This window comes from Panthera leo, chromosome B2 (genome assembly GCF_018350215.1).
Source record: "Panthera leo isolate Ple1 chromosome B2, P.leo_Ple1_pat1.1, whole genome shotgun sequence".
NCBI classification, from domain to species: domain Eukaryota; kingdom Metazoa; phylum Chordata; class Mammalia; order Carnivora; family Felidae; genus Panthera; species Panthera leo.
The window spans coordinates 39,674,896-39,686,939 of record NC_056683.1 but is presented as its reverse complement, the minus strand read 5'-3'; the positions used below and the strand labels follow the sequence as shown (position 1 = coordinate 39,686,939).

At 58.9% G+C, this 12,044-nt stretch overlaps 1 protein-coding gene across 4 annotated transcripts in view; it reads left to right on the top strand.

Moving 5' to 3' along the window:
* Positions 1–12,044, top strand: part of TFEB (transcription factor EB) — a 54,369-nt gene that overhangs the window by 23,423 nt on the left and 18,902 nt on the right. The window contains exon 1 of one of the 4 annotated variants that reach the window (XM_042938721.1): positions 6,781–8,341. The exons of the other annotated variants lie outside the window; for them this stretch is intronic. The gene's annotated coding sequence lies outside the window, so the exon portion shown is untranslated. Of the gene's footprint in view, positions 1–6,780; positions 8,342–12,044 lie in introns of those variants that run through there. 4 annotated transcript variants of the gene reach the window in all.

Below are 12,044 nucleotides of genomic sequence, written 5' to 3'. Positions count from 1 at the left end.
AGGCCCAGGAAATGATTTCCCAAGATCATGCAGTTATCTCTAGTAAAGCTGGGACTAGATCCCAGGGCTCCTGAGTTTATGGCCAGTGCTCTGCCCATGACATCCCCTCCTTCCTGTGTTCTTCTCAGAGAAATGTTGTATGTAGTGCTGCTCCCTTCCTGAAGGCCCCTCGCCTTTTTCTGGCCCCTCCCCTCTGGCTGCCAGCGCATTAGAGGGTGTCCTATTCCCTCTGGGCATCCATTGATGCTATGCCCAGCACACACGCTCCAGGGAGTTACCTGCCCGGCTAATGGATGGCAATAAGGCTGCATCCTAGCTGTGGGGCCCAAGTTAATTGGGTTTCCTGGGTCCCAGTCTCCTCAACTGTATCATGAAACTTCATCACCTGGTTTATCACCTGGAGTTGTTGAGAGGTTCAGCTCTGACACCATATGTGATTGTGCTCTATTCATGTTCAACTCATGTACGGATACCCATGAGTCTAACTATTCCTATCATTTCTGGGGTACAATGAGGGAAGAACAACGGGAAATCCGAGCAAGGCCCTGGGCCATGGGATCTGGCATGTTGGGACTCCTCGATTCTGACTCAGCCCCCACACTGGATATCTGCCCTTTACTGTGCCACTGTCCTCTCTGGTCTCAGCTCCCCAGTCACCTATGAGGTGGGCCAGTCTGGCTGACTCTGGGACCCATTTTGCAGTGAGACATGAGGGGAGGGAGCTGGGGGCACGGTTTCCTAGTTTTCTGTGGGGAAGTTGGTGTTCAAGTTGGGGAGAGAAGGTCAAAGCATCTTGGGGCACCAACACAGGTCTGCCTTGAGTGGGGTAGTCTTCCCCAGCCCTCCTCACCCCTTTGATAACCCCCAGCCTTCGCCCAGGGTGGCTGGCCACCGGGCCTGTAGGGTAGGAGGGCGTGTGAGTGCCCCCATGTCCCCGTCAACTCAGCAGTTGGGAGTTTAAGTCCCCTAGGCCCTCTGTGGACTGTGGTGGGCTCCAAAGGAGAGGCCGGGAGGTGGGCCAGGCTGGGTTGGGAGGTAGGAGGAGTGTCCTCTCCCCCACCCCCAACGCTGTTTGCCTGAGTTATTCTTAGCGCTGACTCATTATAGAGTCTATTTTTAGCCTTGTTTCTAAGTGTTGCCAACATCTGGTGCAGCCAGTACCGAAGGGGGTAGGGATGGCAGGGGCGACCCCTTTGGGCATTGCCGGGGACTGGAGCCATTGGCAGGAGGGCCAGGACAGAGCCCTCTATGTCCCACACCTGTCACGACTTGAAGCCAGGCACACAGTAGGTGTCCTATTTGTGCTTGTGCATTGATTGCTCTCCCACTGTCTCATCCTTCCAGGTCCAGCCCCTGTGGGGGGCAGGGAATGAGTGTTACCTGCCCCCCAGCAGGAGCTGATGGTACTTACCAGGTAGGCTTTCCCGTGTCCACCGCTCAGAAGTTCCAGCTGGCTTCTGACGCCCGCAGAGAGGGACCTCAGAGGAGGGAGGCAAGCCCCAAGCCAGGGCCCCTGTGACAGCCACCACCAGAGGAGACGCCGGCAGACGTTAGAGGGGAGTAGTGTGGCTCAGTGGTTATGGGTATACAGCTGGACTGCCTGGCGCCCAGGCCTGGCTTTGCTACTTCCTAGCTGCGTGACCTTGGGCAAGTCGTCATCCTCTCTGTACCTCAGTTTCCTCATCTGTGGGACAAGGATGGGAGTACAGTGTTTTGAAGACTAACAGAATAACGTGTGAAGTGCTATATAATAAGGAGGTGGTGGCCTTCTTACCACTTTCGTTGTTGTTATTACTAATGAGAAGCTCTGTGTGTGCCCCCTCTGTATGTTGGAGTGAGTTGGGTAGGAGGCTTCTCAGCTTTTCTCTGCGTGAAGTGAAGCTAGGGGTGGGGCCCGGAGAGAGTGGTTATAACCTCGGCATCGTGATGGCGATCCCTGCAGGGCTGCAGCAAGGGATAGAGAGCGTACAGGCCGGTTGGGATGTGGGCTTTCCCCTTCATGGGTTGAATGAGTCACTTAACTTTTGTGACCATCCATTTCCTTACCTACAAGACAGATATGATCACAGGCCATAGAATTCTTGCTGGGCACACGGTGGGAACTGAATCCGTGAAATTTTGTGGGGGGCGGGGCGCATTGCAGGGTCCTTTTCCCGGAAGGGGGATGGGGTGCCATTGCCTTGGGAGTCAGGGAGGAGAGCTTGGCCTGGAGGCTCGAAGAAGGGGGCTGTGATCCTAGCTCTCCCTCAGCTGTGTGATCTGCACACATTTCTTGCTTCCCCTGGGCTTCTGTAACACAAAGAGGTCAGAGAAAGCTGGTCTTGAGACTTCCTCAGAGCCTCGGGGAGTGATCTGGGGACTGTTTGAGCGCGTGGGGGAGGCCCCCAGTTGGAGGCCAGGTGGTCTGGCCACCCCCCTCAGCCCCACAGAGCTGCTTTATTCTCATGCTTTACATACATATCGAGGTTCTAGGTAAAGTTTATCTGAAAACAGGGCTCTCCTGCTAGAAATAGCCCAGGAAATCTCTGGTGGGTGACTTCCCAGGCCTCTTGTCATCTGATGGGCATTGGCTCTTGGAGGTGACCCATGCAGGGGGAGGTGGTAGGGCTGAGATGGGGCAGAGGGGCCCCTGCCACAGCACTGGCACATAGCAGGTACTCAAGAAATATTTGAAATGAATGAATGGAGTGGCCCCGGGGCAGTATCCCAGAGGAGCAGTACCTCTGATTTGGTGGCAGATCTTCTCCTACCCTTTCCTCTGTCCCCCGCTTTGGCCAGCCTTAGGCTCCCTCAGCTCTGGGGTCCAGGTTCAGCCTTCCTCACTCGGAGTCCCAGTTTGTCCCTTGATAAAATGAGGGCGATAGGCTCAGCCTCAGAAGGTCGCTTCTGGCTCTCAGCCTCGGTTGTCAGGGCAGGTCACACGCATCCACACACGCATCCACACACACGCACGCCCGCACACAGCTCCGTGACGTGGGCCTGGCTGGAGGGTGGGGGGGTCCTCTTCCCCTCCCCAGGAAGGAGCCCCCTCAAGTTCTCCTGAAGTGAAGGTTGGGGTGCTGCAGGTCTCTGGATGGGGCCCCCAGGAGATGATGTGCTGGAACTGGGGCTCGGCCTGTGGGTGTGAGAGGAAGGGTGGGCATCTGACTGTGTCCTCTGGGCTGCAGCTGCCACCGTGACCTTTGTGTGTGACCTTCTGGGAGTGTGGGCGGCTGCCCACAGAGCACATATTTGTGTTGTTCTGCCTGGGTGTGAGGGGGTGGTGTGAACGGTGGCAGTGAGGGAGCAAGGGCAGTTATCTCCTGTTGCCGGGAGCCGCCAGGGCTCTGAGAAGAATGGAAAGTGATTTCATGCAAAGGAGCCCTTCCGTCTCTGCCTTTTGGCCACAATCTGAGGTATGGGGTGGCCTGGCTTCCTTCCTTTCCCCCACCTGCCTGCCAGAGGCCCCTGTTCCCCCTCCTCCTGCCTCAGGGATAAGGGACTGCCTTGATCTGCAGTCTGACACCCCTCTCAGGGGGTTTTCGGGAGTTGGTCCATACCCGCAGCTATAGGAGTCGGTGTGGGGACCAGGAGGGCATCTAGGCCTCGATTCCTGGCACTACGTAATCCCCTAAGCCGGAGGAAGTAGCCTGCAGAGGCCCAGGCCGGGATGCTGTGGTCATTACCCCGTTACCAGCCCAGTGGTTTTCCAGCTTGAGAAGACCTGCCAGGGAGGGGAGGGGAGAGGCCCCACCTGCCCACCGGCTCTGCCATCCCAGCTGCAGCCCTGCTGGTGACTCATGCCCCTGGGGAGTGAGCCCGGCTTCTCTCCCCTGGGGCACCCGGGGCCTTGGTGCTGAGCCCAGGGCCCCAGCAAGCTGGTGGCGGGGACGTGGGGTGGTGTGGTGTTGGGATTGAGGCCCCCTGTCTGGGGAGAGGTCGCAGCAGATTTTTCTTGCACCTTCTCCTGGCCCCTCAGACTACCTTCCCTTTGCCCACAGGGGAGGTCACAGCCCCCAGATACATAATGGGTCCCAGATGCCTCCTGAGTGAGCAGCCCAGTGGGGCAGCTGGATCCAGGAGTCCCTGTTCCCCAGTGCCCGGCACTGTGCACGACCCCATTCCACTGCCTGGGCTCACTGTGGGCGTGGGTGGTGCCTGCCTTCCTACGCAGCCCCCAGCGGGGCTGTGCCGCCTGGGAGGGATGGGGAGGCCCTCTCCAGGGAAATGAATTCCTGGCCTGACCCCAGATGCCGGCCTGCCCAGCTCTGCTCCAGGGTAATGCTGGGTGTACACACAGCCCCATTGTATGCCTGGGCTCTGTGCCCGCCATGGGCCTGGCACCAGCTCTATCAATAGCAGTGGCTCCTCAGTTCCTCGGCACCCCCTGCCAGGGCCCGAGCCACTGGGCCCCTGGTGGGGAGGAAAGGAGGCCTAGTGATCGGGGTGGTGGGTGTGTCCTGAGTGGAGGGGCCGGGACCATTCGGCCCCTTGAGGAGCCAAATGAATACATTTGCTTTTCTCACCAAGTGTGAGGTACAGGAGCAGGGAGCGTTATCCCCCATTCATATGAGGAGACCGTGGCATTGAGGGGCAAGGTGACTTCCCCAAGGTCACACAGCTACCAAGCGGTGGAGCTCAGGGCTGAGCCCAGGCGGCCTCGGGGCCAGAGTTGGAACTCGCTTCCAGCTCGGGGTTTAAGAAAAGGCAGGCCTGCCTTCTTCTTTTCACAGCCCAACTTTGGGGACTGTGTCAGGCCGCTTCTGGAAAGTGTATGTTCCCAGGGTGGAAGGGGGCCCAGGAGCAGTACGGTCTGGAACCCCATGTGCTTGGGAGAAGCGTGGTAGTTAATTTTCAAGGATGATGTAGGTGGCTGAGTGGGCAGAGCAGGTCTCCAGATCTAGAAGACAGCTCTGTGCCTCAGTTTCCCTGCTCCACCTGCATCGTGTATCTCCTGTGCTTCTTGGGAGGGCCCAGGAATGTAGAGGTGAGACGTGGCGAGGGCTGGGGCCTGGAGCCTCACACTCTTTTCCTCTGCTCCACAGACTGGTGGGGAAGGCCCCCTTCCCCAATCTAGATGCCCCTGGAGGCGGGCTGCCAAGGCGTCCAGCCGCTTCTATTCTGAGAGTCCGTCCTGAGCTGCCCCATCTCCTCAGGTTTCCCAGCCTGAAGGGACCTCTGAGGCTGTGGGCAGCTTGCAGAGGGGCAGCCTGGCTCTGGGCTGCGAGGGGGGTCCCGCTTCTGCCCATGTCCCTCAGGGCAAGATGGACGGTGCCCAGATACCACTCTTATGGGGTCTGTCCCATTTCTCACTCTCTGGAGCTCTACTTCTACCCCACGAGCCCCGACTCCTGGGGCTGGGCAGAGCTGAAGCTCCTCCCTTCCCTTGGCCCACCCTCCTTGTCCCCTGTCGTCCTGGGCATGCGGCCTGGTCCCCTCCTTCAGTGCCACCTCAGCCCTCTTAAAAATGGACAGGGCATTCTGCAGTGACCACAAGATTGTGTAACGCCATGGCTGGGCCGTGGGGACAGGTGGGGAAGAGAGAAACTGGAAGCTCCCTTTTCCACTGCCCCCTCACCCCCTGCCCCGGAGCCTTGTCTCCCTCCCCACTCTGCTGGGGCTCAGCTTTCTCTGTTTATGCCGCTCCCACCAACCAGCCAATACAGCTCCGTCCGAGGCCACAGGGGTGGACACGTCCAAGGGCTTCCAGAGATGAGCGATGTTTGGACATTCTGCAGAAGGAAGGGGGATGGGGCGGAGGAGAGGGAGCGAGGAGGCCTCCTCAGCTGAGCCCAGAGCTCGTGGTGGAAGGGCATCCTGGATGCCTCCAGGCCTGGTAGGGAGTTTGGACTCTGGAGGACAGCGGGGTGCCATTGGGGGTGATCGCAGCCGATGACTTTTCTTTGTTGGTCAGCCCATTTTGTGTCCACTCCCTTGTTCTCTCAGGGCTGTTTCCTTTCTCTGTTCCTCCAAAGACAATAAACCCTTCTCTCTGCTCATCAGCCCCTTCTCTCTGATTCCTGCTCACCCCCTCCCACACGTCCCACACGTTCTTGGCGTCCTCTGCTCCACCGTCTTGGCCTGTTCCCCTGCCCTGCTTTGTCTGGCCTCCTCTCCCTCTCCCCAGCTCCCGACCCCCCCCTTCCCTGGGCTAGGGCTTGGGTGGAGTTGAGCCTTTGAGGAATGGGATATGGGCCTGGCGGGACCACACAGGGTACTGGCGCGATGGAGAACGTCTCCGGAGGATGTTCCCTGTTCTGACATGGCTCTCTACACCCTTCAGAAAACGACTGGGTCCCACAGTGTGGCTCGTCAGGAGGATCTTACTTGTAATTTGTCAACCTGATACACGGAGATACAGATTTCTCTAGCCGATAAATCAGAGAGTGGTGGGCCTTCGTTTTCTTGTTGTTAAGTTTGGCAGAGAGGATATGGACCCAGATGGGAATCAGACTGCAGACAACTATTGTTTCCTCCCCTGCATCCATCTACCTATACACGTACACACGCATCCGTTATATCCCCATGCACCTTGTCCGTGCTCTCATGCATGCATAGCCGCCCGTTCATCAGATGTTTACTGAGCACCTGTGTTAGGTGTTTTACATTTAATCCTTACAGAAATTCTCCAAGACGGGCATTCTCAGCATTTTGCACATGAGGACGCCAAGGCCCCGTGAAGTGAAGTGAGTTGCTGAACGCTGCACAGACAGTAAGGGACACATCTGGAACGTTCAGCTCTCCGTGCCTGGAAAGACAAGCTCTTAGTGTGGTATCAAAGCGCCCCCCCCCCCTCCCCGGGCATCCCCAGTGCATAGTTCTTAGCATGGAACATCACAGCTGTGCTATCGAATGAATGGGCCTGCCGAGGTTCTGGAATGCTGGAGTTCTCTAGCTCCATCTTTGGTCCATCCCAGGGTTGGGGGGCAATGCGGGGCCCCGAGCCCTCTTGGCATTTGCCACCAGTAACCACGTGTTGGCACGACCACCCCTGGAATGGATGCTTCTTTGTCATAGAATGTGCCAGACGCTGGTGCATCCTTGTTTCTTCGCTCCATCTTGCCAACTCTGCTTCCGAGGGAGGTCTTACCCCTAACAGGCGGGAAAGTTCTAGGTGCACAGTTGGCCACTGCACCCAGTCTCCCCCAGTGGCTGGGCTCTTAGGCTGGCCCTTTTACTGGCCTTTCTTTCTAAGCTTTCAAGTTAGCTGCTCTGTTACAGGTCCTAACCTCCTCCTCAGGGCCCACTGGCTGAGACAAGGATGTGGGTACAGGTAGTTTACTTGGGAGGTGACCCCAGGAAGAGCCCGCAGTGGGGTAGAATAGGTGGGGTTGGATAGACAGGGAAGGGAAGGAAGCCAAGAAAATGTGTGTTTGGGAGCAGGTGACTGCTGTGACATCTGAGTCTCGGGCTCACTGGGGGCCCCTGTAGAACCCCAGGACGAAGTGGGGTGAGGGAATGGGTGTCTCTTCACTAGCCCTGCAAGGTCTCTGGCTAAGAGCTGCTGGGGGAAGACGGGATGCTGGCTCTGACATGGAAGCGGGTGCCAGCAGCTGGCAGGGGGTGTGGCCGGAGCCCTGATGGCCTCAGCAGCACCCACCGAACCCAGGCCTGGGAGTCCCTTGGAGTATGCCTCTTGTCGAGCCCTGTGTCCCCAGCGCCCTTCTCTCCAGGCCCACGAAGCTGCCACTCTCAGCTGCCCCGGGGAAGACCCTGCCCCCTGGAGCCAGTCGCCAGGGCCACCTTCGTTGTGTTCAACAGATACTTAAGGAGCTCCTACTGTGTGGCAGAGGAAGCTGTTAGGATCCCTCCAGGCACTCACAGCAGAGGAAAGGGACCCAGCACACACGAGGTCCTTCCCGTAGGTCAGACACCAGCAGCCATTTCCAGGCCCCGTCCGAGGCAAGTGCACTTCTCTGGGCTCCATCTGCTCCCAGAGGGCGGGACGGATGTGCTGGGTGGCACGGAGCCTGGAGCCACCTTTGAGTCCCCTCCCAGCCCCAGCATCCTGAGACTGTGATTGTAGTGGTTTCTCTGACTTCCTTTTCCTTTCTCTCAATGCCCCTGCCTCTTCCCCTCCTGGGGCCACTGGCCCCATGGCTGCCACGTGGTTGTCTTCTGGTGCCCTCCCTCTGTGTCTCTATGAGGAACAGGATGCAATTTGCGGGGCAATGGGAGGGGGGGCATTTTATTCAAGGGCATCCTTCTGTGTCCCTGGTGAGGGCTCTGCCCGGCGCCTGCTTCCTGGAGAGGGGCCTCCTCCCTGCTGACTCCTGCTCCCACCGTGCAGATTCGCACAGCAGTCCGAAGCCTTATGGGGCTGAGGGCATGGGAAGAGTTAAGAGAGGGAAGTGGTGCGTAGGTAAGGCTTGGGGGTGGTGGAGGGGGGAGGGCAGGAGGCGAGCATGGGGCAGGTGCTGGGCCTGGTGGGGCGCCGGGCGGCAGGTGGGCCTGCCAGAGCCTCGGCTCCTTGACCTCTCTCTCCAGCCGCCACCCTCCGCCTTTCCGTCCAGGTTTGGTCGGGGCGCAGGTGTCAGGGTGGGCCGCAGGAGTTCGTCCGCCTGTGATGGCCAACCTCACGACCTTTGACATTCTCTCCTCGTCTGTCATGCACCTGCCCCGCTTGCAGAGAAAGGTGGCTGCGCTCTTGGGGCTGGTGCACTGGTGTGAGGGCCGGGAGGACAGACGCCGTTGGCGTGGGCCCCAGAGGTGGACTTTATGATGAGGCTTTCGATGGGTGGCTCGGGTTGGAGCTTAAGCGACTTTGGTCCAGGGCAGAGGTCTGAGGCGTCTCACCTCCCCAGGAGGGAAGCTGGGGAGGCACAGGACGCGGTGGTTGGGAGATCACGAAAGGGGGAGAGAGGAGGGATGTGCCCCTCCCCCATCCCGACATGCACAAAATCCAGGGCACTTGGTTCCTCTCTCTCTGCCCCGCTGACGGCAGGGTGCTTCTTGCATTTGAGGACAGAAACAAAAGTTAGGCAAGCTGCTGTGCGAATCTGGAGAGTGAGACTGGGGTGTCCCTCCCATACCTGCGTGTGTGGCAGGGACGGGGCAGGGGCACGAGGCTTACTCCTCCGTAGGTAGTCACGGTGGAGTCGCCACTGAGGACATTTCACTTGTGGGGGGCGAGGCTGGCTGGCAGGGCATCTTCCAGTTGGAGGAGGGGTGGAGGGGCCAACTGGAGTGTCCCCGGGCAGGACAGAGGTGAAGCTGAGTTTGGGGTCTGGGGCGGCTGCCAGCACCGGGGAGGCCCTGGGGTGGGCAAGGGGTGGGACAGGACCCAGGCGAGGGAACACCTGGTTTTGTGCCCCACTCATGTCCCCAGAAGCCCAGCCTGGGGCACGGGCAGGGGAGGAGGGCCAGCGGGGTAGGTGCCTGTAGTGAGCCGAGGAAGGTCTGTGGCTGTCCCGCGGCCTCTGTCTGCGCCACCGGCCGCCCTGTCCTGCCTCCACCGGGTGTGAGTCAGACCGAAAGCAGAAGCTGCCAGACATTGCACAGGGTGAAGCGAGGCAGAACCAGCCGTGCTATTTTGGAAGCTGGTTAATTCCCCTCCTGTCCCCCACCTCGCTTCTCTCAGGGCTTCCGCCCCCTCCTGGTCACTAGCACTTTGCCTTCCTCGAGGGGACAGTTGGGTTGGGACTTGACTTCCCCTGGCATGTGGGGTGGGGGTGCTTAATGTCCCTTCCCTTGCTGGACCCCCTTCCCGGCCAAGAGGTGCTGGCTTCTAGGAAGCCAGCCTTCTGGTATTGGGGGACAGAGTGCCCCCTCCTGGCTGGAGCTCAGCGCCCTTGATCAGGACACCCTGGCGAGATGATGGTCTGTCCGCACGCACCCTCCCCTGCCCATCTTTCACCACCCTCAAGCCAACTGTCTGTTGCCTCTCCCTCTCTGGAGCTGTGAGCTACAAGGCCTTCAGGGGACAGCCTCTCCCAGCAGGGACTCTTAGAGTGTTGGGAGGGATTTCCGGACCCAGAGTGGAGATATTTTGGGGCCAAGGGCCTTTCCAGAACCCATGACATCACATACCCTGCAGCAGCCCCAACTCATCCCCCTAATCTATGGGTCTTTCTTGGGCATCCTAGGCCTGCTTGAGGTTCTGGCCCCACGTTTTAGGCTTTCTTTGGAGCCCGCATGAGCCTGGGGGCCCCTGGCAGTCCAGTCTGCGGTGGCGAAAGAGGTCAGTAGGGTGTGTGTTTCTGAACTGAACGTGGAGGTGTAGAGGTGAGAGCCATCACCCATCTGTGGGCAGGGTGGACAGGGGTCCCGCCCCCACCTGAAGCTGTGTGGCGGGACAGAGGGTGGGCTTTGCGGTTGCCCTATGAGAGTGTGTGCGTCAGAGATGGGCATGGCCTCCCCTGTGTGTTGCTGCCTCTGGGGGGGACCCTGAGGTCTGAGCTTCACCCAGCAACCTGGGGTGGTAGATTTCATGCTTGGGCGGGGGGTGGGGGGTGGTCAGCAGGCACATTGCAGGTAACCAATTACTGCAGTTGACAGGGATGTGGGTCCTGGTCAACCTTAAGAGAGCAGGACTCAAGCTTCTCGTTGCTCAGATGGATTTGGGGCTTAGGCAGGTGAGAGCAAGGCTAAGGCAGTAAGGTCTCCTAGGCCACCTGCAGGGGCTTCGGCACGCCCCCTGCCTTCTATACAACACACAGCAATGAGTTAAATGCACAGCCAGCCCAGAGCCCAGAGCCCTGTGATCCTGCCTCCACCTTGGCTCCTGGCCCCGAGAATCAGGGCTGTGCGCTCAGGGTCACCGTGGGGCTCAAGAGAGCCCTGCTGTCCCTGCAAGTATGTCTTCCCGCCAGGGGCCTGCACCTCCTCACTGTCTCCACCCATCACCCACTTTTATACTTGGAACCAGGTGACCAAGCCCCCAGGAGGCTGCAAATGACTTCCCCCATCAGATCTCCTAGAATGCTATGTGAAGAAGCAGATTCTGATTCAGTGAGTCCGGGCTGGCCTGAGAGAGCCTGCATTTCTAACCAGCTCCCAGGGGAGGTGATGCCTGGGGGTTCTGCTTTGAGTGGTGAGGCCTAATAAGGCCCTGTCCCATCTAAACTCCAGCCAGATTGGCACTGCTCACCTAGCTGGGGAACTAACACACTCATGGGCCACCCCCTAGGTGCCAGGAGCATCACACACTTGAGCTCCTTGATCCCTCCTTCACCTCCTCTGAGGGAGGTGGCATTATCACCATCCGGTGTTACAGATGGGGAAACTGAGGCTCTGGGAGATTAAGTTCCTGTCCCGGGTCACACGGCTGGTGAGTGGCAAAGCCAGGCAGGGACTGAATGGGGGATAGTTCTGGGGGAACAAAAGCTGAGTGAGGCTGGCATCCTGTCTCACCTGCCTACTCCAGGGCCCCCCTCCACGAATGGGTTTGCCATCACCTGCCTCCTCAGGCCCTTCCCAGACAGACTCCTCAAACGGGCATCTAGCACACTGCCATGGTCCATGCACTCACGAGCCTGGGCCAGAGGCTGGGTGTGCAGACTTCTAGACCCCTACCAGCTGTGTGACCTCAGGCAGATGGTCAGCCTCTCTGTGCCTCAGTTGCTCTCTCTCTAAAATGGGGGCTATATTGCTACTTCCTCACAGGTGGGTGGGCTTGCTTTGAGGATTAAATCAGAAATATATTTCAACTCAGAACAGTGCCTGGTGCATAGGAAGCACTCAGTACAGATAATAATGAACTCCCGTTGCTTTGTACCTGGGAGACTAGAGGCCACCCTCTCTGTACATTCACGCCGTGGCCACACTCAGGTGTTTTCCTTCCTTCTTTCCTTTCCTGTCCCCTCTGCCACTGTCTTACTGGACACTTCAGTTACAAAGAGATTGTTTCCAAAGTAATCAGAGGCCGATTCAGCTCTCGAAGAGGAAGCCGAACGGTGGTTCGTTTGTGGCATACAAGCCAAGCCACGGGGCACTGGAGAGGCTGGGGTGGGGCTGGGGCGGCAAGGATGCAGAGAAAGCCCCCCCAGGAGCAGGGGCCGGAGCCAGAGCTGGCGGGTCGGGCGTGCCGTGGACCCGGGCCTAGGGCAGGGAGGGCAGGGGTTTGG